The sequence below is a fragment of the Papio anubis genome, chromosome 7, assembly GCF_008728515.1.
Source record: "Papio anubis isolate 15944 chromosome 7, Panubis1.0, whole genome shotgun sequence".
In the NCBI taxonomy this organism is placed as follows: Eukaryota; Metazoa; Chordata; class Mammalia; order Primates; family Cercopithecidae; genus Papio; species Papio anubis.
This window is the reverse complement of record NC_044982.1, coordinates 141,490,728-141,512,685: the sequence shown is the minus strand read 5'-3', so window position 1 is coordinate 141,512,685 and position 21,958 is coordinate 141,490,728. Positions and strand designations below refer to the sequence as shown.

Below are 21,958 nucleotides of genomic sequence, written 5' to 3'. Positions count from 1 at the left end.
TAAAACACAAGTATTATGCTGTAATATGGTTTGGCTGTGTCCACATCAAAATATTAACTTGAATTGTATCTCCCAGAATTCCCACATGTTATGGGAGGGACTCAGGGTGAGATAATTGAATCATGGGTGCTGGTCTCTCCCATGCTATTCTCATGATAGTGAGTTAGTCTCATGAGATCTGATGGGTTTATCAGGGGTTTCTGCTTTTGCTTCTTCCTCATTTTCTCTTGCTGCCACCATGTAAGAAGTACCTTTTGCCTCCCTCCATGATTCTGAGGCCTCCCCAGCCACGTGGAACTGTAAGTCCAATTAAACCTCTTTTTCTTCCCAGTCTTGGGTATGTCTTTATCAGCAGTGTGAAAACAAACTAACACACCCTGTTCATCTGCCTATCTGGTTCTGAGGCTGCCTTATGGTTTGGCAGGATGAAACACCATGTGATGCTTGCTCCCTGATGCATAGCAGGAACTCATTCCCAGCTCTCCCACAAGTCTCATTGCAGCTGTGAAGCCTTGGCTAGGTTACTGTCCCAGCTAGGGAGGGTTTGCTGGGGAGGCTAGGGTATGAGCTGTTTCTCTAGCTACTCACCCAGGAAGCATTTGCTGCAGGGAAGGGATGAGGGTGGGGTTTGCTGATCAGGCAGGAAGGACAGTACAGGAGGATCAGCCTCTTTGCTCTGATCTTCCTCCTGAGCCTTCCCTTTCTTGTGATAAGGATCCCTTTCACTGTTCCATTCTCTATTTCCACCCGTTCCTGTTGCCAGCCCTTTCTGCCCATGTACCTGCAGATCTTCCCAGAGCCCTGGTTTGGATTTGTTTTCCTTCTCCCGGATGTTCTTGAATTGGAGTGTGTTCCTCTTAGTGCTAGCTCCTCCTATCACTTTCCACCCTTTAATGATTTTTCTTTCAGTTTCCCATATCCCCAAGTGCACTTTCATTCCTCTGCAAACTTCACATGGGTAGGAATCAAGTCTGATTTTTTTCAACAGTGTATGCCTAGACAGCAGGCACAGGGCTAGTTGGACACAGAAGGCGAGGACTCAGAGAATATCCATCAGATGAAAGAATGACTGCAAGAGTGAGTGAGTCAATTCTCAGTCCCCTTCCTTGTCTCATGGGCAAGTTACAACTTCTGTTCTCCTTTGAAGTGTTCTCTTTTGCACTGGAAGGAGGGTTGTTGAGTGAGATAGTAGAACAAATACACTGGAGGCTCTCAGCATGTGGGATATGGTCAGGACATCTCCCTCCCTCTCTTCCTCCCCTTCCTTCCCTCCCTCCTTCCCTCCCTCCCTCTCTCTCTCCTTCCCTCCCTCCCTCCCTCCCTCCCTCCCTCCCTTCCTTCCTTTCTTTTTTAATGGAATCTCAGTCTGTTACCCAGGCTAGAGTACAGTGGCACGATCTTGGCTCACTGCAACCTTCGCCTGCCGGGTTCAAGCAATTCTCCTGCCTCAGCCTCCTGAGTAGCTGGGACTACAGGCACGTGCCACAATGCCCAGCTAATTTTTTTGTATTTTTAGTAGAGACAGAGTTTCACCATGCTGGCTAGGCTGGTCTCGAGCTCCTGACCTCGTGATCCGCCCGCCACAGCCTCCCAAAGTGCTAGGATTACAAGCATGAGCCACCGCACTCGGCCCAGGACATGTTTCTTAACTCTGAATCTGATTCCGCAGCCATTAGTCTCAAACCACCCAGCAGGCAGCACATCCCCTGTGACTCCTTCCTGCCTGCATCCTTCCCATTTAAACCAGGGCTTCTTGGCTTGGATGTGGAGGGTGATGGGACTGGGACGTGGGGTAAAGCATTTTGGAAATATGGGAGGGGACTTTTTATTTGTCATAAATTTGGGACAGAGTCTATTGGCATTTAGAGAGCGGGAACCAAGGAAGCCAACCTCCCGTGCTATGTGAACAGTGCCATGTAACAATGAACTGTCCTGGCCGGACATGGTGGCCCACTCCTCTAATCCCAGCATCTTGAGAGGCTGAGGCAGGAGGATGGCTTGAGCCCAGGAGTTCAAGACCAGCCTGGGCAATATAGTGAGACCCCCATCTCTACAAAATATAAATAAATTTAGAAAAAAATTAGTTGGGCATGGTGGCACATGCCTGTGGTCTCAGTTACTTGGGAGGCTGAGGTGGGAGGACTGTTTGAGTGCCAGAGGTCAAGGCTGCAGTAAGCTGTTATTGCACCATTGCACTCAAACCTGAGTAGCAGAGTAAGACCTGTCTCAATTAAAAACAAAAAACCAAAAATACAAAAAAACCAAAAACCCAATTAACTGTCCAGAGTCCTGCACAATTTCTGGTGTCCTGTGCCTTGTGCCAACATTCAAGTATGCAAAAATCATTTTTTTTTGGTAAAGTTATTTAGGTTCTAGTTCAGATAATTATAAACATTAAGCATTTTGCATGGCTTTAATATACTAAAATTTCCAGGAATGGTTCCATTGGAATAAAGGAAGAAAAGAGTATACTTTGTTTTGTTCAGAGCTTCTTTACTAGAGTTATTTGCCATTTCAAAAAATCACGTTGGCTGGGTGTGATGGCTCACACCTGTGATCCCAGCACTTTAGGAGACCAAGGTGGGTGGATCACTTGGTCAGGAGTTCAAGACCAGCCTGGCCAACATGATGAAACCCTGTCTCTACTAAAAATACAAAAATTAGCCATGGGTAGTGGTGGATGCCTGTAGTCCCAGCTACTCGGGAGGCTGAGGCAGGAGAATCACTTGAATCTGGGAGGCAGAGGTTGCAGTGAGCTGAGATCATGCCACTGCACTCCAGCCTGAACAAGGGAGTGAGACTTCATCTCAAAAAAAAAAAAAAAAGAAAGAAAAGAAAAGAAAAGAAAAGAAAATCATGTCACAGAAGCAATGCTGCAGATGGAATTGAGTTACCAATAAAAGTCTACAGTCTGCATTTGTATTATATTATTCATGATGATTTTGCCTAGACACAGTCAGTTCCTTTGATTAAAGATAGAAAGTATCAGTTGAAAACATTTTTAAAAATAATTCAAGCCGGGCATGGTGGTTCACGCCTGTAATCCCAGCACTTTGGGAGGCCCAGGAGGGCAGATCGCTTGAGGCCAGGAGTTTGAGACTGGCTCGGCCAACATGGTGAAATCTCATCTCTACTGAAACATACAAAAATTAGTCGGGCATGGTGGCGCACACCTGTAGTCCCAGCGACTCGGGAGGCTGAGGCACGAGAGTTGGTTGAACCCAGGAGGCAGAGGTTGCAGTGAGCCAAGATCGCTCTACTCACTGCACTCCAGCCTGGGTGACACAGTGAGACTGTTTCAAAAATATATATATATATATATTCAAAATTCATAAAACCAGGTAAGCGTAAAAGAAACTCAAACTTTCAAGGGTTGTTTTTTTGAAAGCTTCTAGCACTTGCACTTCTTGGGTTATGAGACTTTTGGGACACCCTGTATTTATTGTAAAAAGGGTTACTGAATCTGATATGGGGGAGAACCACTCACTGACACTTTACATCCACCTGGAAAGAGCCACCAATTGAAAATGTCCAGTCATGAATATGGGACGGGACACTGTGGAGGCCAGTGGCTGGAAGCCAGCTTACCCTTGCCTGCGCGTTTTGAGGGAAGGGCTCCAGCGCACACCAAAGCTGAACCTCGGTCACCTTCTCTGTGAAATGAGCGCGGGACTACCTGTGTTTCTGGGCAGCTGTGGGAACCTGGTGAGAAGCCCAGGGCACATAGGAGGACCCAGTGGGAACAGCCAGGGCCTCTGCACAGCGCCCCGCCTGCGCTTTTGCCTGCCCTGATTACAAAACGCTGTTGGCACCCAGGGGGCGGAAGCGTCAGGTGGCCTCGGTGTCCTCGCCTGTGAGCCCGAGCCTGCAGGGCCGCCCTTCAGAGCGCGCAAGGGGCGAGTCTGCACAGCCAGCAGCGCCCCAGGCCAGATGGACGCTTGTTCCTGGTTCTGTGTCCCGTGAGCGCTCAAAGCCCTGGTGTGTGCACTGACCATGGTGCCAGGGCTGCGGCGCCAGGCGGGGCACGGCGGGACCTTTCGGGACCTTTCCTAGGGGGAGCCTCTCTTTCCCCGCCTCCAGCCTCCGCCTGGAGGGCGGGCGGGCGGGGCCCGGGTACAGGCCTTGAGACCCAGAAGGGAGCGGCGGTTTTTGCTGCGCCAACGCAGTGACCGAAGGCTCCACTCACTCCTGGGTAAGAGGCATCGGCGGCAGATCTCTGGCCCTGGGCCAGTGGAGGGAGACTGGGCAGGGACAGCGCCTACCACTGAGGCTGTTTGTTGGCTTAACTCGGTTTCCGCAGCTGGGGCTCAGCAGACCCGGTGCGCCGCGCCCCAAACTTTGCTTCCTCAACTCCGGACACCCGCAGCTCTTGCTGCCCTTGTCCAGAACCCGGGTCTTGGGACTCGCTTCCTTCTCGGAGTGTCAGAGCCTCAGGGCCGCGGAGAGGCCAAGCCGAGAGGGGTTCTTAAAAACCGAAGTATCCGTGGTCTTGGTGTGTGGACATTTCTGGCGCCTTCTACCTGTTGATTGTCACTCGGCACCGTCCCTGAGCGGGGCTGAGTGCTCGGCATCCGGGGACCGGGGACTGACAGTCATCCACCGACACTGCGCGTGGGACAGAGGGGCGCTGAAACCTGAAGGGGAGAGGATTTAGGGCACCTGCTGAACGGGAATTGGCGGAAAGGGAGAAAGGGTCTTCTGGTGGAATCTGGGCTCATTTCCTTTCCTCTTCATCTGTCTCTTTTATTTATGGTAATTCTAACCTGGCTTTTTGCTCAAAGACACTGTGCAGAGTCCCTGGCTTTGCCTGGGCTGCCCGTTGCTATAATGCAGGGCTCTGGTCCATTTTTGTGCTGTGTACCCCTTTGGCGTTTCTGGGAAGGTTAAAGACTCTTTCCCAGAATAATACTTTTTTTTTTTTGAGACAGAGTCTTGCTCTGTCGCCCAGGCTGGAGTGCAGTGGCGCGATCTTGGCTTACTGCAACCTCCATCTCCCTGGTTCAAGCGATTCTCCTGCCTCAGCCTCCCGAGTAACTGGGACTACAGGCCCAGGCCAGCAAACCTGGCTAATTTTGATATTTTTAGTAGAGGCGGGTTTCATCGTGTTGTCCAGCTGGTCTCGAACTCCTGGCCTCAAGTGATCCGCACACTATGGCCTCCCAAAGTGCTGGGATTACACGAGTGAGCCACTGCGCCGGACCAGAACAATGCTTTTTTAAAGATATAAAACAAAAGGAGGAGTATTATAAAGGAAACCAATTGCAAAACACTTGTCAAAACGTTAAAAGAATTTATGCTATAGTAATATATATGTCTTTAAAAAACTAATGCATTATTTAATAACAAGGTTATTTTTTTTTTTTTTGAGATGGAGTCTCGCTGTGCTCCCAGGCTGGAGTGCAGTGGCCTGATCTTGGCTCACTGCAAGCTCCGCCTCCCGGGTTCACGCCATTCTCCCGCCTCAGCCTCCCAAGTAGCTGAGACTACAGGCGCCCGCCACCACGCCCGGCTAGTTTTTTGTATTTTTAGTAGAGACGGGGTTTCACCATGTTAGCCAGGATAGTCTCGATCTCCTGACCTCGTGATCCACCCGCCTCGGCCTCCCAAAGTGCTGGGATTACAGGCTTGAGCCACCGCGCCCGGCCATAACAAGGTTATTAAATAACAAGATCTAGCAGTGGATTAGTTACCATAATTTTGAAGTAGTAAAGAAAATAAACAATATTTCAAGATATAGGTAACACTTGTAATATAAGAAAATATCTGTTATTTATTTATTTATTTGAGACGGAGTCTTGCTCTGTAACCAGGCTGGAGTGCAGTGGCGCGGTCTTGGCTCGCCACAAGCTCCGCCTCCCGGGTTCAAGTGATTCTGCTGCCTCAGCCTCCGGAATAGATGGGACTACAGGCGCCTACCACCATACCCAGCTAATTTTTGTATTTTTAGTCGAGACGGGGTTTCACCATATTGGCCAGGATGGTCTCTCGATCTCTTGACCTCGTGATATGCCCGCCTTGGCCTCCCAAAGTGCTGGGATTACAGGCATGAGCCACTGTGCCTGGCCAATATCTGTGATTTCTATTGGTGACAAAGTCTTAGTACTGCCAATACTGCTGTAGTTTGTTGGCTACATACATAATTGAAGTAAATGTTAAATTTCAGTTAGATACTAGAGAAATAAAAGATGTACATATTAAATATCAGTAAAAATAAAGATGTAAAAAAATTTTCCCTCTACGTTCTTGGGTCCAGGTTAGGATCCTCTGATAGTAGAAAGGGCTCTGACCAGATGACTTGGCTTCTGGGCTTGACACTTCCATTGATATTTCCAAGGTCCATTGTAACCTTGGCTTTTTTTTTTTTTCTTTTTTTTTTTTTTTTGAGATTGTTTTGCTCTATCACCTAAGCTGGAGTGCAGTGAGGCAATCTCCGCTCACTGCAGCCTCCTCGTGGGTTCCAGTGATTCGCCTGCCTCAGTATCTCTAGTAGCTGGGATTACACCAGCTGCCCACCACCACACCTGGCTAATTTTTGTATTTTTTGGTAGAGACAGGGTTTTACCATGTTGGGGAGGCTGGTCTTGAATTGCTGACTTCAAGCGATCTGCCCTTCCCTGCTTCCCAAAGCAGCCACCACGCGCAACCTAACCTTGGCTTTTGAATTTCTTTGAGCCTCGGCTTCTTCATTGTACAGTGGAGATAATAACACCTTCCCAAGAATTTAAGGCACCCAGCACTGCACTTGGTATAGAGGGCTGAAGTAGGTACCATTTATCAGAACTTATCTGTATCCCTTCCCAAGCTTATGGCCTTATATCCCCAAGCCCGGGGAGGTACTCAATATTTATTGAATGAATAGTTGGGTTGGAAAGGGTTGCTTGTGACTAAGTCCAAAAAACCAAATTCATTAAGGAGACAGCTCGTGGTTTGGGAAATGACTTTGTTTAAATTTGGGGCTTTTTTTTTTTTTTTTTCTGGCTGGACAAATGTATAAACACATCTGGAACGGGGGTGCTTGAAATGTCAGTCAGGGCCCAGGGTCTGTGTGTGCGTGTCTGCGTGGCTGGTGTTCTGCCAGTGAAAATGAAATTGAATGTTGAAAGGAAACCGGATTCCTTTGCAGAACAGTTTCTCCCCCATGTTGTCTGTGTCTAGCTTTGTTAATCCGATGTGTTGTAACACAGGAAATGTCTTATAAAGAATGGAGACAGATCCATGACAAGGCATTTCTGGGGATAGATGTACTTTTTTCTTCTCCTTTCACCTTTCCTTGCTCCACTGTCTACTATATAACTCCTCGTTGACTCTGAAGACTTGGTAAATAGGAGCAGTTTGGGTAGTTTATGAAAAGCTGCCCAGACCTGGCTTGAAGCCAACCAGTTGCTTTTTTGTTTTGTTTTGTTTTTTTTTTGAGATGGAGTCTCACTCTGTTACCCAGGCTGGAGTGCAATGGCATGATCTCAGCTCACTGCAACCTCCACCTCCTGGGTTCAAGTGATTCCCCTACCTCAGCCTCCTGAGTAGCTGGGACCACCACGCTCGGCTAATTTTTGTATTTTTAGTAGAGACGGGGTTTCACCATGTTGGCCAGGCTGGTCTTGAACTCCTGACCTCGTGATCCACCCACCTCAGCCTCCCAAAGTGCTGGGATTACAGGCGTGAGCCACTGCACTGGGCAACTAGTAGCTTCTTAATCCCAACCTTAAAAATCTTTGTAATCCCCAGATGTGGATGGTAATAATAATAAAGAAAAGTAGATCTAGCCAATCATCCCTGTGATTTACATTGAGAAAGTGCTAAATTGGGACAGGAGGTAGAGAACTTTGTGGAAAAAACAAAACAGAACAACCACCACAAAAAAAACCCCGGAAATTTAGAGCACACTGGGACTATCTATGTCTATAACTTTGGGAAGGGCAAATACTGGTGTTATGGACTCACCAAATTCATATATTGAAACTCTAATCCCCAGTATCTTAGAATGTGACTGTATTAGGAGATAGTGCCTTAGTCAGAAGTGGTGGTGAGCACCTGTAGCCCCAGCTACTTGGGAGGCTGAGGTGGGAGAACTGCTTGAGCTCAGAAGTTTGAGGCTAGCCTGGGCAACATAGCAAGACCTTGTCTCAATAAAAGAATAATTAGCCAGGCATGGTGGCTCACGCCTGTAATCCCAGCACTTTGGGAGGCCGAGGTGAGCAGATCACTTGAGGCTGGGAGTTTGAGACTAGCCTAGCCAACATAGGGGAACCCCACCTCTACTAAAAATTCAAAAAATTAGCTGGTGGGGGGGTAGTGTGCATCTGTGATTCCAACTACTCAGGGGGTTGAGGCATGAGAATCGCTTGACCCCGAGAGGAGGAGGTTGCATTGAGCCAAGATCATCACACCACTGCATTCTAGCCTGGGCAACAGAGCAAGACTCTGTCTCAAAAAAAAAAAAAAAATTAAAGAATAATTAAATTTAGATCATTAGAGTGGGGTCCTAATCAAATATGAATAGTATCCTTATAAGAAGAAGACTCGTCAGGAGCATATGTGCATAGAGAAAAGGCCACCCAAAGGCACAGTGAGAAGGTGGCCCTCTGCAGACCGGGGAGAGAAGTCCCAGGAGAAACCAGTCTCGTCAGCACTGAGGTCTTGGACTTTCAATCTCCAGAACTTTGAGAAAATAAATTTCTGTTCTAGATTTCATCTAGTCTATAGTGTTTTGTTATGGCAGCCGTAGCAAATTAATACAACTGGTTCTACCAAATGGACAATTGGTTTAAAAAAATGGCTACAACTGGGCACATCTCTTTTAAGTCATGATCCCGACATGTCCATCACTTGCTCTTAGGATCCCTTACCCCACCTACGCAGAAGAGTCTCCCATGTACTTTCCTTCTACAGACACCCTGTGTAGTCCCTAGGATCCTGCCTGAGGTTGTTAAAGTCATATTCACCTTCATGATTTTGATTGTTAGGAAGAGAGAAACTTGGCCTCTTCAGTAAGTGATGCAGGTTAGTTGTTGTGCCATGTACATAGTAAGTACTTTATAAATGCATGGTGGGTGATGGGTGATGATGTTGATGATCATCCTTGAATACCATGGGGTGACTCCCTTCTGATCATAATGAATCTCCATGTTTTGGCTCTAGCCCAGTCCTCAGGGAATTTTCATTCTGCCCAGCTGGGAACCAGCAGCTCTGACCCTAGCTACGTGAATGGAGAGAAAATGGCTTGTCTTTATCCTGGGACCAATTTCTGACTTCTGGGAGGGAGGGCTGCTTCTGGAAGTGGGGATTGTGGTGATTTCACTCTATGATAACTTTTTTATATCTTTGGCTATTTGTTCTAAGGTAGCCCATGATGTCTTTATAGGAAAATGATGCGTTTTAACAACCACCGTGTTTGCAGTATAGATTGTGAGAGCTCTTCAAGACAGTGCTGGTCTAGTAAATGTGGTTTCGTGTTTCTGTGAGCACATAAATGATGCTTGAGATGGATGAGGGGCATCTGAGTTTGGAGGAAAGTCATGAGCCTTTCAAGGTCTAGGTGATGAAATCCAAGCTTGTTTTGAATCATTGAATAAGAAAGGTCTTTAATGGCAACTAGACACCTCCACTTATTTTATACTCAGGGAATGGACTCAAAATGGCTAAATGACTATCTCATGGTCTCACAATCTCCATTTCCTCACTTATAAAATGGGAATAGTAATTCCCAGCTCTCTGGTTTTTGTGAGTAATTATGTAAAGTGCATAGCACAATGCCTGTCACATATCAAGACTTCCACAAATGATTTGGGGACTTGCGGGGAGAGATTGGGAGGAAGGGTTTCCGTTCTAATTATGTTCCAGGCCTGCTTATTAAAGCCTTGTTATTCTTTGTCACAAAAATTCACATCTCAGGTCAATCTAAGGAGTTATTAGAACAAGTGTCCCCATTTGAAAGCCTGCTTGTGAACTTCTATTTTCCTTTTGTCGTTTAGAAGATAGCAAAGTTTTAGAGGATAGCAAAGTTTGATGCCACCCAGCCTGCTCCTTTATTCCATTGATGAAGAAAACATGGCCCAAAATGGGTCAGGATGAGCTATGCCTAGCACTCCCTGGGCTGTGGTCCTCGGTCTTTTGACTTTTGATATGCCCTCAGACAAAGCTTCACTGGGAATGGGTCAGTGTCATCTAGCTGGACACTGGAGACACGTGAGCTGTCTACACCTCATTCTATCCCAACTATTAAAGGATTGAGTTTAGAGTCTCTCCAACTATGTTCAAATAACAGATGTATACCTTGTAATTAAAGAGTGTTTTCTCATTATGGTAAGACCTCACACACTGGATTTCAAGGAATGATATGCCTGAATGAAATGGCCAGTCCGGTTTACAGTGAACTTCTTGCATGTCAGATTCTGAGTGGAAATCCCAATGCTCCTGAGGCTGATGAGTAGTTTTAATGTGGTCATTTAACAAACTCAGGAAAACAAGTTGATCCCTGTTGTGTGACTGGGAGTACATTGATTCCACATCAGACTTCTTTTTCCAGTGAGTCGTGTCCTACAGTCTGCAGATGGGCACACACAGGCATATACAGACTAGGGAAGGAAACCTGAAAATTACCTGACCAGAGGCCAACTATGAGTGGTGGGGTTGAAGTAGAGCTAAGTTGTGCTTATTTATGTACTAGAACGTGAGAAGTCAGGCTCCCACTGGCTACAGCAAGCAGAAAAACAAGGTGTTCTTTTTTTTTTCTATATAATTCAGTCAAAACTCTTAACTTTCAGTTGCAATAATCCAATTGACTGACATGTGTTTTCTTTCCTGGAATCTGAATGCAAGCATTTTCCTTGTGTAAATATAATTCTTGTTTTCTGCTTAGCAATTGTATTGGTTTGGTGAAATTGTCAGTTCTCTTGTTATAATGCATTCTCTGATTGTAAAAGAAGCATAGGCCAGGGAAATGTGTAGGACATTTCTCAGGAGCCAAGGGAGCCACTGTTTCATTGTAAAGTCCTCATTAGCAACTCTTAATCAGTAACTCTGTAAAGAAAATTCCTACAGTTTTGCCCTGAAGAGTGAGGGAACTAAAGAACCCCAGTGCGGCTCCAGTTCTTGAATCATCAGAGAGCTATATAGATTGTTCCTGTTTCCCGATGACTCAGTCCTGGCCCACTACTGGTGTACTTGCTTCACAGCTTAATATTTAAACAAATGTTTGGATTTATAACAGCTCCAGAGGGAGAGTTTCAACATGGCCCTGCAGGGCTAAGTGAAGATTGCTCCATTTTCTTTATTTGTTAACAATATACTAATACAGTTCCTGAACACACAGGCAAGAATAGCACCGCCATTACTCAAGAGGAGGTGTGCCAAGAGGAAGAGCACAGCTGCTATCCTTTCTCGGAACAGCACTCATTCAGTTTTCAAGGGGTGTGCTTTTCTTCTCTCTCACAGTGCCTTAGACCTTTACTCCACTTTGAATAATTCTAGTATGGCTACTTACGTCCTGTCTTCATTATATTCACCTGAACAAGTGGATATAATGTCATAGTTCACATTCTTCCTTCTTCTTTATCCCCTATAGCTGATTGTCGCAAAAATGTCAATGTGTGTCTCACATTCACACCCTTCATCTCTGTTCCCATTGCCCAGACCCCGCCCTCACTGGTGCCTGAATTTCTGAAACAGCCACTTAATGGATCTTCATATTCCTCGTCTTTCCTTTTATAACAGATAGACTCTTCTTACCCGTCATTGACTCTGCAGTGCCTAGCACAATGCCTGGCATCTAGTAAACACTCAAAAATGCTGAACTCAACTGAATTGCTCCAATTCATTCTCTTAACTTCTCCTGGGGACTCTTTCTAAGTCTTTCTAAACCCAGCTTTATTAAGACCTTCCAAGGGCTCTCACTGCCATTAGCGGTAACCACAGGCTTAAATGCACACCAGGGCTGAGTAGGTAACATATGAACAACATAGGCTGAGTGGGGCTGGAGTGAACTGAAACCTTGTGCAGGGTGGAGAAGACCAATGACTGCTCAGCTCCAGCCAAGAGTTTCCATGTGAGAATGTGGGCTTAGTGTTAGAGGCCAAGAATCTGGAATATTTTTGGCGAGATTTCCAAATTTTTTAATGTTGATGCTGAATTCAAAATTCAAGAAAAGCACTGTGAGCCAAGGAAAACACGGCTCCGGCCTGCACTTGGCTTGCAGGTTGCTGCTTTGTGACCCCTAGATCAAATTGCCATTGTCTGGGATTAAGCTCTCAGACGTAAACTTTAGTAACACATGCCTAGCCAATCTTCTTTCTCCCTCTTCCCAGTGCGCTCGACTGCCCTCCTTTATATCCACAGTTAGGAGATTCTCATTGCAAGTGATTCTACTTTCAAAATCTTGAACTCAACTGTCCAAAAGTAGCCCAAACAGGTCCCTGCCATAACTTCCCTTTTTCTGCTATGTAATTCCTTTTTCTTCAGCTGCCTAGATGTCAACTTTGGCTCTTTTTTTTCTTCCAGAAACCTTTCCCACATCTCCTGAAATTTTTCTCTCTTCCCAGCCTCTATCTTATCTGAATGTTTATTTGCATTTCTAATGCTCACACCTGGACCACTCCAATAGTCTCCTAACTGTTTGTGAAAATCAGCCGGTGTCAAACTGGTTCTGTTTCTCCTCCAACAACAGGGTTAATTTGTTCCAACACCAGAAGTTTCTCCTACTCAAAGCTGCTCCTTTGTGCGATCACTTTCCAGAACTTTGTTTTCCCGTGTAAAGCCTCAATGCCCTAGCTAAAAGAGTGGGAGGGGGCCAGGCCTGGAGAAATTGCTGTCTCTCAGCACGCAGCCTTTGAGTAGGCGCCATTTGAGAGCGCCATTGAGTAGGCGCTCAATGAATACTTGTGGAAACATTCTTTTTATTTATTTATTTATTTTTTTGAGACGAAGTCTCGCTCTGTCGCCCAGGCTGGAGTGCTGTGGTGCGATCTCGGTTCACTGCAACCTCTGCCTCCCAGGTTCAGGCAATTCTTCTGCCTCAGCCTCCCAAGTAGCTGGGACTACAAGTGCGTGCCACCACGACTGGCTAACTTTTTGTATTTTTAGTAGAGACGGAGTTTCACCGTGTTAGCCAGGATGGTCTCAATCTCCTGACCTCATGATCCACCTGCCTCAGCCTCCCAAAGTGTTGGGATTACAGGCGTGAGCCACCGTGCCCAGCCTGGAAACATTCTTAAATAGCAGCAGAATTATGACCATGCGGATTTCATGTAAGTCTGTTTCGTGAAGATGCACTTACATATTTAGCACAGCTAAACGTAAGTAATTTAATCCTGTATCATTTGTGCAGGTAAAAATTCTCCTAAGAAAAATTCAGCTTAGATTATGTTTCCTGATTTTCACTTCTGCAAATTTAGCCACTGTGCGATTGAGACAAATTCAGTGTAGGTATAAACCTGAATTTGCACAGACTTATATGCTGCAGAAAACTTGTTTCTTACCTTCCTCTCCGAGCACTTCTGGCGGATGCCCTCCTTTATCAAGGTTAAATGGATAAAACAGATGTGAAGATTTTTCTTGGTAGAGAAGATATCTTAAGTTTCAATAGAATGAAGGATAGTATATGACAAAGGAAAGGAAGGCCATGTGCTGCTGCTTCTAGAGCAGTTACTGCATTAAAAACTCAAACTGTAACTATGTTATTTCGTTGCAAAAATTTAGCTCAATCACCCACATAATTGTAACATTCTTCGGTAATATGTAATTAAATTGCATTTTAGAGGTGGCGTCTTTTTTTTTTTTTTCCTTTTTAAGACGGAGTCTTGCTCTGTTGCCCAGGCTGGAGTGCAGTGGCGGGATCTTGGCTCACTGCAAGCTCCGCCTCCCAGGTTCAAGTGTGTCTCCTGACTCAGCCTCCTGAGTAGTTGGGGTTACAGGCACCTACCATCATGCCTGGCTAGTTTTTGTATTTTTTAGAGAGAAGGTTTCACCATGTTGGCCAGGCTGGTCTTGAACTCCTGACCTCAAGTGATCTACCTGCCTTGGCCTCCCAAAGTGCTGGGATTAGGAGAATTTTTATTAGGAGAATTTTTACCTGCATGAGCCACCGCGCCTGGCTTAAATTGCATTTTAAATGCCACCTGACAGTTTAGTGGATATGTGAGGAGAAGGAGCTGAGCAAAAATTTGTTAAACATGTAAAAGCTTCTATCTGACTGAATAGTTAGCACATGCATTTTAATCTAGATGTATTATAATGTACCTGGGATTTGTTTTAATCAAGTATGGTGAGGCCAACAGATCAGGAGGTGACTGCCATGAAGGAAGAAGCTCTTACTCACAGTTCCCTAGAAACAGGAGGCATAACACCCCACATAGGGCCATAGGGGAAAGCACCTGCGTAGGTCAGGGGGCAGAAAAAGTGAGGGGAAAGAACAGGCGAAAGACGGTATTGGGAGGCCGGGGAAAGGGCTGACCAGGTTTGAGATGGGCTAGTTTGAATAATTTTAGAGTGCTCCAGGGTGCATGAGCTGCCTGTAGTCGTATTTGTCTGATGCCTGGCCCTGGAATAATCAGGGCAGAGGAAAATTGCCTCCTGGAGTGTAAAAGCCAGATAGAGGAGCTGGTTCAGAATATGGCTCTGGATTGGTTGGTTTACATATCAAAGATGTGGTTACAGGCAAGTCAGGCAAGCCTTTTACCATCTCTCAGAATGAGTTAGTTGTGGGAGGGGCAGTCTCTCTGGGATTAGCAAGGTCCCCAAATGTCAAACCATAAAAAAAATACAGACAATGAAAAACAGAATTAATACAGCAGGACTCAGAATATTTACAGCAAGGGGAAACAGTCAGTTGCCTTCCTGGTTTCATGAAGTATCTAATGCAGTGCCATTGATATGTGCTGTAAATATTACTGGACACATTACTTGCATGTATTTCAGATTAAGATGAGATCATGCTAAGAATCTCATTTATGGGCTGTTCAGCATTTTCTTGGCGCCTGAAGTTGTGCTAATCAGGTGACAGTAACAATTTCCTTTCTGAGATATTTCCAGATTTAGACCTGCCTTCTTAGAGTTTAAGTCAGAGGGTGTGATGGTTAATTTTATGTTCCAGTTTGAGTAGGCTATGGGGTGCCGAGAAATTTGGTGAAACCGTATTCTGGGTGTGCCTGTGAGGGTGTTTCTGGATGACAGTAACATTTGAATGGGTAGATTGAGCAAAGCAGATTGTCTTCCCCAATGTGGGTTGGCCTTACGCAATCAGCTGAAAGCCTGAATAGAACAAAAAGGCTAACATTCCCATGAATGAGAGACAATCAGCCCTCCCTGCCTGGGTATCTTGGAGCTGGGACATTGGATGTTCTCCTGCCTGGAGACTCAACTGAAACATGGCTCGTCCTGTGTCTTGAGCTGGTGTTGAGACTGAAACTGTACCATAGGCTCTCCCAGGTCTTCAGCTTGCTGACTACAGATCTGGGACTTAGCTTCCATAATCTTGTGAGTCAGTTTCCAGGAATGTCCTTCATGTAATAGGGAAATGATGATGTTTGTTTTGGTTGCCTCCCTTGTTCCTTTCACCTCCTCTAGTTAAATCTTGTTTTGACCCTTCATTGGCTGTGGGCGCAGGGAGCTTTCCCATGTTCCAGGAGGTAGCCAGGCTGTAACTAGCAAGCATTGCTATGTTTGTATTTCTGATAAATTTTCTAAAAGAGATCTCAGAACAAAGGGTCCTGACTCACCAAGGATCCAGGTATTTGTTGTGATTTACTTTCTTATTCAAAATTCATATTAGATATGGTATCTAATTTTGTATTTGTAATTTTGGGTTATGAAACCCCAAATTTGAAGCCCCAAATTATATAGGCTTCAATGCCCATAAAACCCAGATCTGCCCCTTCTTAGAAGCCTGCCCCTCTAGGAGACAGCATGTGGGGCCACCCAGGGATGCAGGACTCTTCTGTTCTGCCCCATCGCAGCAGAGGGGCCATCCCTGGAGCTGGAAGGTGCAGACTGGGAATTGCTCCCTCCCTGAATTGCTAGCTCCTGCTAATGCCTGCATTGCTGCTGCAAAGGATATTCAGAAAAAGTTCCTCGTCTGAAAAAGAATTCATGTTAGCTCTGGCCCTGCTGCTGATGCAGTGTGTGAAACCCTTGAGTGACCTCGCCTCTTAGAACCTCAGTTTCCCCATTTGTAAAGTGATATCAACACTTCCAGTGTGGGCTCTGGTTTGGGCCCTCTGAATTGTAAAGCTCTATGCACATGGGAGGATGTATGATTATAAGTTGTGTTGCTATTACTTGTATTGCTAATATCTTGCTATTATTGAAATATGTCCAAACCTTAACATTTCAGTGACTAAAGAGCAAAACCAGTGTTCACTCTGACATACTGTTTTTTTTATTTTCCATTCATTCACTCATTTTAAATTTTTATTGTGTAAACTTTCATCAAACATGTACAAAAATAGACTGCCACGAGGAACGCCCATATATATCCATCCACTGATTTCAAATTATTGCCAACTCATGGCCCATTTTGTTTCATCTACACCCCTACCCACTTATACCTCCTAAAATATTTTCAAGCACATTCTGAGTCATTTCAGCTATAAGAATCTCAGTGTATATTTCTCAAAGATAAAGACTCTTAAAAAATTAAATCAGTACTATTATTGTACCTTGCCCTTCTCTGCCAAAAAACTTAATTTCCTTCTTTTCAGTTTATTTAGTAAGCTAAAATTTAATAACAGGGAGGCTGACGCAGGTGAATCACCTGAGGTCGGGAGTTCGACACCAGCCTGGCCAACGTGCTGAAACTCTGTCTCTATTAAAAATATAAAAATCAGCTGGGTGTTGTGGTGGGCGCCTGTAATCCCAGCTACTCAGGAGGCTGAGATAGGAGAATCGCTTGAATCCGGAAGGAGGAGGTTGCAGTGAGCCGAGATCATGCCACTGCACTCCAGCCTGGACAACAGAGTGAAACTCTGTTAGAAAAAAACAAAATAAAACATATATTCACTCTCATCTCCCACCTCACTCCATGGGATTCAACCAAGCTACTTTAACTTTTTTTTTTTTTGAGATAGAGTCTTGGTCTGTGGCCCAGGCTTGAGTGCAGTGAGGCAATCTCCACTCACTGCAACGTCCTCTTCCTGGATTCAAGTGATTCTCCTGCCTCAGCCTCCCTAGTAGCTGGGATTATAGGAGCACACCACCACACCTGGCTAATTTTTGTATTTTTAGTAGAGACAGGGTTTTGCCCTGTTGCCCAGGCTGGTCTCAAACTCCTGAGCTCAAGCAATGCACCCGCCTCGGCCTCCCAAAGTACTGGGATTATTTTATTTTCACTCAAATTTAAAGTAGCTTGGGCCAGGCCTGGTGGCTCAGGCCCGTCAATCGCAGCACTTTGGGAGGCCGAGGCGGGTGGATCTCTTGAGGCCAGGAGTTTGAGACCAGCCTGGCCAACGTGGCGAAATCCTGTCTCTACTAAAAGTAGAAAAATTAGCTGGACTAAAAGTAGAAAAATTAGCTGGGCATTGTTGTGGGTGCCTGTAATCCCAGCTACTCCAGAGACTTGAGGCATGAGAATCGCTTAAGCCCAGGAGGCGGAGGCTGCAGTGAGTGGAGATCATGCTGCTGCACTCCAGCCTGGGCAACAGAGCGAGACTGTCTCAAAAACAAAATAAAATAATTTCAGCCAATAGGCATTTTTCCTGAATTATTAGTTTGAATTAAGTTCTGTTGCTTAGTCATGTGACCTTAGGCAAGTTCTCTCTCTCTACTCAAACCCTCAATTTTATCATCTGTAAAATGGGAATTCTATTTATAAGGTTATGAGGAGTCTTTGAGACAGCACAAGCACAACTGGTAAACAAGAAATGTTAGTTATTATTTCGATGATAGTTTTTTTTTCTTTGAGACGGAATCTTGCGCTGTTGCCAGACTGGAGTGCAGTGGCGCGATCTTGGCTCACTGCAACCTCTGCCTTCTGGGTTCAAGCGATTCTCATGCTTCAGCCTTCCCAGTAGCTGGGATAATAGGCATGCGCCACCACATTCAGCTAATTTTCGTATTTTTAGGAGAGACGGGGTTTCACCGTGTTGGCCAGGATGGTCTCGATCTCCTGACCTCATGATCCGCCTGCCTTGGCCTCCCAAAGTGCTGAGATTACAGGCATGAGCCACCACACCCGGCCAAAATAGGTTATTTTTCTACCAAATCCTGTCTTCTGGATGTGAAATAAGAAAACATTTGGTTAAGAGGTGTAAATAACGGATAATAGCATTAGGGCTGACTTAATTAATTAAATAGGCCCAGAAAGCCCAGGTGGGAGGATTTAGTTGAGGAGGAGGAGGAGTTTTCCAGCAGTCACTCCACCTGGGCACCAGGTGTAAGCCTGATCCGTGCTGTGTACACAGTGCTCACTGGTGCCCTGAGACAGGAAGCTACAGAGATCCAGACCGACAGCTCACAGTAAGCCTGGCCCGGGCCTGGCGGGAGGAGCAGGGTAGGTGACAAGAGCTGGAGCCTGCTTGTTGTCTGTTTTCCTCTTTGATTTTGGAAGTGTTCTGCAAAGCGATCTGTTAAAGGTTGACCCTGTGGTTATTGAAACCCAAAGCAGAGTGGGCCCAGCCTGGCCTAGGCTTGAGAGGAGACAATTGTAAGTCAAAGACCCACTGTGTCCTCAAAAGCAAAAGTAGCTGAAGGGTTGATGACAATCCTTGGCTTGGTGGATCTTTCATTAAGAATGCTCTGAGTAATTCTTGCTTAGCCAGCAGCTCTGTTTGAACTCTGCCAGGTGCCCTGGCTGCTCACAAACCATGTCATGTGACGTAAGATTAGGAAACTTTTGACACAGGCAGTCTGTATTGCTTGTCCAGGAAGGGCTGTAGTGGAAAGGTATGAAGTCCCAAAGACTTGTCCAGACCAGGTCTGGACCCAGGGGCCAGTGATGGAAGTAGGGGATGCCCAGTCAGCTGTCTTATCTTTCAATCAACAGGGACTTTACTTTTCCAGTTAGACTGCGGTCATATCAAAGCATTCATTCCGATTCTTTGAAGGAGGGATGCAATCAATTTAGAATAGAGGAATATTAGTCTAACTTAAAAGCATAATACTATTTGATTATAAAATATATATTGCATGTGCCATTTGGTACATGAAAGTTAAATTTACTTTATTTATTGATTTTTTTCTTTTTCTTTCTTTCTTTTTTTTTGAGACAGAGTCTCATTCTGTTGCCCAGGCTGGAGTGCAATGGCATGATCTCGGCTCACTGCAACCCCTGCCTCCTGGGTTTAAGCAAGTCTTGTGCCTCAGCCTCTCAAGCAGCTGGGATTACAAGTGTGTGCCACCATGCCTGGCTAATTTTTGTATTTTTAGTAGAGAGGGGGTTTCGGTATGTTGGCCAGGCTAGTCTCAAATTCTTGACCTCAGGTGATCTGCCCACCTTGGCCTCCTGAAGTGCTGGGATTACAGGCATGAGCCACCACGTCCGGCCAATAGTTAATTCTTATTTCTTAAAAAAGTTAAGTGTTTCAGGCTATCTTCTGAGGAGACTAAGAAATCATCTCAGATTTATACTCCTTGCTGACAGAAGTTTTCAGTTTTCTATTTCTTCTCTGCTGACTTTAGGGTCCAGTTTGGTCTTCTTCTTTTTTTGTTTTTTTTTGTTTGTTTGTTTTTTTGAGACAGAGTCCCACTCTGTTGCCCAGGCTGGAGTGCAGTGGTGTGATCTCAGCTCACAGTCACCTCCGCCTTCCAGGTTCTAGCAATTCTTGTACCTCAGCTTTCAGAGTAGCTGGGATTACAGGCACCGGCAACCACGCCCCCCCCAGGTCCAGCTAATTTTTTCTAATTTTTGAAGAGACCAGGTTTCACCACATTGGCCAGGCTGTTCTGAAAGTCCTGATCTTAAGTGACCCACCCACTTCAGCCTCCCTAAAGTGTTGGGATTACAGGCGTAAGCCTCCTTTTTTTTTTTTTTTTTTTTGCCTTCTGGTTAAGATTGTGTGGCTGGCCGGGCAGGGTGGCTCACACCTGTAATCCCAGCATTTTGGGAGGCCGAGGCAGGTAGATTACTTGAGGTCAGGAGTTCGAGACCAGCCTTGCCAACATGGTGAAACCCCATCTCTACTAATAATACAAACTTAGCTAGGTGTGGTGGCAGGCACCTGTAATCCCAGCTACTCGTGGGTGCCGAGGCAGGAGAATCGCTTGAACCCGGGAGGTGGAGGTTGCAGTGAGCCGAGATCCAGCCTGGGCGACAGAGCAAGATTACGCCTCAAAAAAAAAAAAAAAAAAAAAGAAAGATTGTGTGGCTGTTGCTTCCTTCAACTGTATCTTTCTCTGCTTGTTGCTATAGACTTAGTTTAGGTCAATGTCAGTAATTCCTGTTGGTTCCTAAGTGATGTTTTCTGATACCACTTCTAATATCAAATATGTTATCTTTTTCAATACCAATCAATACCAACTAGGTACCCAGTAATTCAATTCAATTGTGGCATTAGCTTCCGGAGTTAGTGGAGGCCCCGTAGTTTAAAGCTCAGTCCTGCAAGACTGCCCTCACTTCAGATGCCAGCCAGGCAGGGCATCTGCTGCTGGCCCCAAGGGGACCCACACCTGTGTCTGGCCAACTACAAATTCCAAAGCTCCCATGATCCATCCTCCTCAGGTTCGATAATCAGCTAGAACTACTCAAAGAACTCAGGGGAACACTCTACCTGAGTTAACTGGTTTAGTATAAGGGATACAGCTCAGGAATTGCCATATGGAAGAGACATACAGGGCAAGGTAGCAGGGTGGTGCAGAGCTTCCAGGCCCTCTCCGGTCACACCACCATCCAGCACATCAGTGAGTTCACCAACCCGGAAGCTCTTGTCTTATTGTTGAATAGTTTTTATAGAGCTCAATTTCCAGCCCTACTCCCCTTCCCAAGGTTGGAGGCGGGGCTGAGAGTTCCAGCCCTCTAATCACAGTCACATGTTTGGTTTTTCTGGTGACCAGCCCCATCCTGAAGCCATCTAGGGATCCCACCTTGAGTCACCTTACTAGCATAAACTCAGGGACTCATTATGAAAAACAAATACACTTCCATCACTCAGGCAATCCCAAAAGTTTTAGGAACTTTGAGCTAGGAACCAGGAACAAAGACAGAATATGTTTTATATTACACCATGGTTTAAAAGTGGCATTTAGGCTGGGTGGGGTGGTTTATGCCTGTAATCCAGCACTTTGGGACGGCGAGGTGGGCAGATTACATGAGGCCAGCCTGGCTAAAATGGTGAAACCCCGTGTCTACTAAAAATACAAAAAATTAGCTGGGCATGGGGGTGCGTGCCTGTAATCCCAGCTACTCAGGAGGCTGAGACAGGAAAATCGCTTGAACTTGGGAAGTGGAGGTTGTAGTGAGCTGAGATCTCCTCACTGCCCTCCAGCCTGGGTGACAGAGCCAGACTCAAAAAAGAAAAAAAAAAAAAAAAAAGAAGTGGCATTAAAAAAATTATGATTCCTGCCCTGGTTTGTTTCTTTGACATTGCATCATGCTCCTCCACAGGCAGGGCTGGATCATGGTTCTGGGTTTTCTGATTTGGAAGTTTGGGTGAAGTTACATTGTTAGAATTAGAGAGTAATTGAGATTTTTCAGCATTTTGAAACTTGGACATTCCCTCTAACATATTCTGTTGTGTTTTTGAAGTTGTTGCTTATAGTTCGAAAGTGAAATTTGACTGCAAAGGCCAGGACATTCTGCTATGTGACTGTCAATGATGTCAATAAAACTGGTTCAGAGGACTTTTTGTTTATAAATACTGAATCCAGGAATAGGCTATGGATAATTAATGAAATAAAGCAGAAGTAGCCTTCTTGGCTGAGTGAGAGAAATACTTGTGTACATTTTCAAGAGAGGAACCATGAGGTGTTAGCCTGGAAGGGAGCTAGTGAAGTGGCTACGTTGACTGGGGTGTATACCCATGGTTTATTTTCTCGC

The 21,958-nt window shown here is 45.4% G+C and overlaps 1 protein-coding gene across 2 annotated transcripts in view; it reads left to right on the top strand.

Annotated features, from left to right (window-relative positions):
* The first annotated feature begins 216 nt into the window (after positions 1 to 216).
* SQOR (sulfide quinone oxidoreductase) overlaps positions 217 to 21,958 on the top strand; it is a 59,231-nt gene continuing 37,489 nt past the window's right edge. Inside the window, exons 1-2 of one of the 2 annotated variants that reach the window (XM_017960589.2) lie at positions 217 to 299; positions 989 to 1,077. The gene's annotated coding sequence lies outside the window, so the exon portion shown is untranslated. Of the gene's footprint in view, positions 300 to 988; positions 1,078 to 3,835; positions 4,193 to 21,958 lie in introns of those variants that run through there. The other variant, XM_003900886.3, reaches the window with a different exon arrangement.